This window comes from Suricata suricatta, chromosome 5 (assembly GCF_006229205.1).
Source record: "Suricata suricatta isolate VVHF042 chromosome 5, meerkat_22Aug2017_6uvM2_HiC, whole genome shotgun sequence".
In the NCBI taxonomy this organism is placed as follows: Eukaryota; Metazoa; Chordata; class Mammalia; order Carnivora; family Herpestidae; genus Suricata; species Suricata suricatta.
The window spans coordinates 147,031,490-147,037,906 of record NC_043704.1 but is presented as its reverse complement, the minus strand read 5'-3'; positions in this window follow the sequence as shown (position 1 = coordinate 147,037,906).

Sequence of the window (6,417 nt, the reverse complement as noted above, 5' to 3'; positions counted from 1 at the left end):
TGATCCCATTTCTTCTTCCAAAGAATGAAAACTGAGTCAATGAAAAACACTTTCATATAGCCTAGAATGATGGAATATCAGGTGATTGGGAGAAAGGGAGCATTAGATAAATAGATCTTATTTTAAGAAAGGAAAGCAAATTTCCAAAACTAAAGGGTGTGTGGCTCCTAAAAATATTTTCTTAATTTCTTTTCACACATTTCAGACTTTATGTTTGATCTTCTTAATCCTTACAAATGTCCTTTTTATGTCATTACATCCTCTTTCTTTCCAATTGAGGATGGTTGCATTTCTTACATTATTGTTTCATAGATTAACTCTCAAAATGTCCTCGATTTTATCTTTTGGTAGCTTCTTTCGTACTTTGACCAATCATTTACCCCCATCCCTTTTCTCTAAAATTTTTCACATGCTTACATCTGAGAAGATATAATCAGCTAAGTGGTCAGGGAAAAGTTATACTACTATTACCAAGCAATTTTTATGACCCAGAGAAAGCCTTAGACTGGGTCATACTGGAAATCAGTGTAGTGATAATTATCACAGTAACAAGTTGTAGTTGTTGAATCACAATAACACGATCAGCTTTGTTTTTAATGTTTTACATTAAATGTTTCAATAATTACAGCTATTGATATGTTTTCTGAACACACTCATTTTAAAATACAGTACAAAGGATAATTATGTACTATTGCAGGGCAGGTGAGTAGGGTGGAAAAGAGAAACAATAGAAAATTAAATCATTTGGGCCAATTAAGGGGTAGAAGGGCATATTCTAAGGACATGGAAGGTAACTATGCCTTGGATTTCAGGAAGAACCAGAATTGAGGCAAAAAGATGCTTCAGAATCCCAGATTCACTGATAAAAATTGGGGGACCACAGGCAACTTTTTAAAAATATATCTGTGACTGAGTTTTGTCATCTGGAAAATAGGATAATAATAATTAATGCTTCACAGAATTGCTGCCACATTTTCAATTAGAAAATCTGTGTAATAATCACCTTGTTGAATGAAAAACACCAACTAAATGTTACTGTTGTTTCTAATATTAGAACAATTAAGTTGGTATTTTTAAGAAAACATATAAAGATAGTCAACCTCAGGAGTTATCAAAAACCCACAGTAAATGAGGCACTAGTTAGGAAGAAAGAAGGCCAGTCTTTATTTTTACTATAGATCAATCAAGAAAATAACTCCTCAGGGGCATTTGGGTGGCTCAGTTGGTTAGAGAGCCCGACTCTTGATTTTGGCTCAGATCATGATCTCACAGGTTGTGAGTTTGGGCCCCATTTTGGTCTCTGTGCTGACAGCGCAAAGTTTGCTTGGGATTCCCTCTCTCTCTCTCTCTCTCTCTCTCTCTCTCTCTGCCCCTCCCTTGCTTTCACTCTGTCTCTCTTTCAAAATAAATATACATATTAAAAGGAAAGAACTCTTCAAAAGTATTACATTAGAAAAGTTGTCATATTTAATTATTTTACAGAATTGACAAGTAAAATTAAATATACTATATATTTTACATTATTTTTATTTGAGTATAATTGTCACATAATGTCATGTTAGTTTCAAGTGTACAACATAGTGATTCCACGTCTGTATACATTAAGCTGTGCTCATCATAAGTCACCGTCTGTCACCACAAAACACTACTGCAATTCTGTTGACTGTTCCTAGTTGTGCCTTTATTGTCATAATTTATTCATTCAATAACTCAAAGACCTTAACCCATTTCGCCCTCCCTCATGCAATTGTCAGTTCTCTGTATTTAGAGATATGATTCTAGTTTTTGTTTGTTTGTTTATTTCTTTGTTTTTTTTAGATTGCACACCTGAATGAAATCATATGATATTGTCTTTCTCTGACTGATTTCATTTAGCACAATACACTCTAGGCCAAGCCATGTTGTCACAAATGGTATCATCTCATTCTTTTTTATGTCTGCCTTATATTCTATTGTATGCATCTAACACATATTTTTTTATCCATTTCTCTATGGAGGAAATCCAGGTAGCTTCCATTTGGGGGCTATTGAAAATAATGCCGCAAAAAACATAGGGATGCATGTGTCTTTCCAAATTAGTGTCTTCATTTTCTCTGGGTAAATACTCAGTAGTGGGATTCCTGAATCATATAGTATTTCTTTTCTTAATTTTGTGAGGAACCTCCATGCCGTTTTCCACAGGGGCTGCACCAATTTACATTTAGTATACTACATATATGTCTGCGTGTATGTGTATGTGTATTGCATAGCATTAAAAATTTAAAGTTGAGGTAATGAAAAAGCTAATATATACATACATAAATATATTTGAAGCAGGAAAGGTGACATAACTAAATATATCAAGGAGTATCTTTTAAATCACAAAAATGCATAATTCAACAGTATAATTAAAGGACAATACACCATGACTTTCTTCCAGAGTCATGGACTTTCTTTCAGAAATGCAATGATAGAAAAGTATTAGGAAATCTATGGATAAAATATACCAGATAAATGGCTTGAGTGAGAAAAATTGTATGAAGATATATTATAAATCCTGAAAAGACATTTGAATGGCAATATCTGCCCCTAATAAAATATCCTAATAAAATTCATAATATGAATATTACCTTAGCATGAAGAATACATGTGGCTATTGGGAAATAGTATATTAATTTCTAATAAAGTCAGAAGGCCAAAAAGTCATTCTAGAGGTCTTATCCAACAGAAATATAGAAAGAAAGAAATGGTCCATGTAAGTATTAGAAAAGAATATTTAACATGATCACAATTTTTAGATTATTTAAATGCTTTCTAGTGGGATCCGACAAACTCTTGCAAATAATAGAAAATTTAAAGGAGATTGTTGAGTAAAAAGTTAATATGTATTAGAGTTTTATATTTAACAGACCTATCCGGAAGAACATATTTGGCAACTGCATCAAAATAGATAAAATACTTAGTAATAAATATGCCATACCAAGAAAAACTGTATTAAAAATATGTAAAATCTCTAGAAAGAAAGAAAACTTTAAAATGCTACCATGGGAGACAGAAGAAAACATAAACAAATGGAAATGTAGAGCATGATAAAAATAACAAGTATCATGAAAAAAATCAGTTCTCTCTAAGTTAACGATTATCACTAAAGCCAGAAAAATTGTGAACAATTTAAGAAGTTGATATGAAAAAGAAGAAAACTAACAGGCATTTTACCAGAGCCTAACCTGCTGAGATTTTATTGGTTCTCTAGGGAAGGAAAATGCCCACTATCTACTCTTCTCTAGATATTCTTTCCACCTAAATGGGAGGAAAATAATTGAGAAAAACAGGTGAACTTCACAGTCCAGAGGCACAGGTTCACCTAAAGACAGGCCTAATCATAGGACTATAAAATGTTTCCCTCCTCCCCTCCCACACACATACCACTACATAACTGAAGGCCTATTAATCATAATTCTTTTTACCCAGTACATCGTGTCCACTTTTCAATTAAAAAGTTACAGGGAAAACGAAAAGGCAAAGAGTGTATTGAAGGGTTTGAAGAAGCGTGGACACCAGACTCAGATATGGCAGGGATGTTGGAACTATAAACTAGAAACTCCTAGAAGATAACAAAAGAGAAAATCTAGATGATTGGGGGTATGGGAATGTCTTTTAGATAAAACATTCAAGGCATGATCCATGAAAGAAATACTGTATGAGCTGAGCTTTATTAAAATTTTAAAAAAGTCTTCTGTAAAAGACAATTTCTCTGTGAAGAGAATGAGAGGACAAGTCACAGATGAGGAGGAAATAGTTGCAAAAGATACGTTTGATACAGGGCTGTTATCAAAATACACAAAGTGTTCTTAAAACTCAACAGTGATAAAACAAGTCACCTGATGACAAAATGGGTAAAAGATCTTAACGAACACTTGAATAAAGGAGATATGGAGGTGACTAAAAAAAGAAATCTGAAAACATGCTCCATATCGTTTGTAATTATGGAATGCAAATTCAAACAATGAGATACCATTACACATCTACCAAAATGGTCATAACTCAGAACGCTGATACCATCAAATTCTGGTCAGGAGGTGAAGCAGCAGTAACCTTCATTAATTGTTTGGAATGCAAAATGGTGCAGCCAATTTGGAAGACAGTTGGGATGGTTTTTACACAATTAAACATATGCTTACCCTACCAGCAATCACAGTCTTTGGTATTTACCCAAAGTAACCAAGAACTTGTGTCCACGTGAGAATCTGTATGGATGTTTATAGCAGCTTTAATTCATAATTATCAAAATTTAGAAGCAAAATGTCCTTTATTAGTTGAATGGATCATTAAACTATGCTACATCTAGACAATGTGATATTATTCAGTGTTTGAAAAATAGACTAGAAATGAACTATAAAACCATGAAAATACATAAAGGAAAGTTAAATGCATATTGCTAAGTGAAAAAAGCAATTTGAAAAGGTTGTATGCTATATGATTCCAACTACATGACATTCTGGAGAAAGTAAAACTGTGGAGTTAAAAGATCAGTAGTCAGTAGAGGTTGAGGATACAAGGAAGGATAAACACACGGAGCTTTGAGGATTTTCAGGGCAAATCCATAGAATTTACCAAGAGTTACCAAGAGTTATCATAGGGTTACCAAGAGTGAACCCTAATGCAAACTGCTGACTGTGACTGATGTAGGTGGGGGACTGACAGTAGGGGAGGCTTTGCTTGTATTGGGGCTGAGGAGTATAGGGGACATCTTTGTACCTCCCACCCAATATTTCTAAAAACTTGTCAAAATAGAAAGTCTTTAAAAACGCACACTATTTCAGACATTAACTTTACAAAATGATAAATATTAAAGGAGAAGCTTACTAAAGCATAAACAAGCAGATTAATGGAATCAAACAGAGAGTCCAAAGACATATACAAATACAGGAATTTAGAATATAACTGACAATTTAAATCAAAATTGTGTTTAAATTAGGTTATTAAATAGCAATAGAGTTTTGATGTGAGAATTTAAAAATATGATATTGAGATATCATACTTTACAACAAGCATCAGGTGGGTGAAAGACTTCTATGGGAAAAGTAATCCCTTAAAGGAGTAGAAAGAAACATAATAGAAATATATTCATGATTTAAAGTAAGAATGACCTAAACTACGGGGAGCAAAGCAGAAGCTTAAAAATAATACAATGGTGATCGCAGAAAATAAGAAATGAGAGTACAAAAATATAATCCTGAGAGCAGTTAATGCCTATAGAGAAGGAAAATGATTGGCTTAAGTGAATTTTATTTAGTGTACATTTATTAATTACTAATGAAAGAAACCAATAGAAATGTCTATTCAGGAAAAAAGATGGCCAGAGATTTGTAATGAAGAGTTTGAACATACTTGCAGAGTAATAAATGATTCATACATTATACGAAATGCTACAGAAATTACGAAAGGAGGAAACCCTGAAAACTTAATTTTTGGGCTAAGTGTGGCCTTGATGCATTCCACAGAAGGATATATAGGCCAATCACAACAAATAATAATACTAGCTAGCAAAACCCAGCACCTAGAATTAATTCAATAAGAGGATCATTTAATATTTAAAAAGATCTTTAAAAAATGTAATTTTTTAGCTGTACTTTCATTGTACTTCCATACCATATTTTATTTGAAAAAAGGTCCAAATGATTAATGAGTGGAATTATAGACAGAAGAGAAATTTCTAGGCATGCACTTCAGGACTTAACATTTATCCCCATTTTGTCCTCCTTTTTTAAAATTATTATTTTTAAATAGTTTATTACCAAGTTAGTGTCCTTTAAAGGGAAAGATCATATGTGATTATCAGATGAATAAAATATTCAATACAATTCAATTTAGTTTTTGTTTTTAAATAACTACTTTAGAAAACTAGGAAAACTTAAGAATCACTTAAAATAAAACATTACTCTACTAATTTATGTATTTATATTGAAAGATAGGAAAAATAAATGATATTTATATTTCTATATATCCTCAACATTATATTACAGATCCTAGCCAATAAAATAGGACAAGAAAAATAATGCATTTTAATAAAAATGCCATCAAATGCAGGAGTGCCTGGGTGGCTCAGTCAGTTAAGTGCCCGACTTCGGCTCAGGTCATGATCTGTGGTTTGTGAGCTCATGCCCAATGTCGAACCCTGTGCTGACAGCTCAGAGCCTGGATCCTGCTTCAGATTCTGTCTCCCTCTCTCTCTGCCCCTCCCCAATTTGTGTTCTATCTCTGTCTCTCTCAAAAATAAAAAACGTTAAAAATTGCCATCAATTGCAAAAACATTATCATTTTTTAATGTAGTGATTTGACAATTTTATAGATTACACAATGCTTACCACAAAAAATATCGTTACCATCCTGTCACCATAAAATGCTTATAATATGTTTTTCAAAAGATATTAAAGA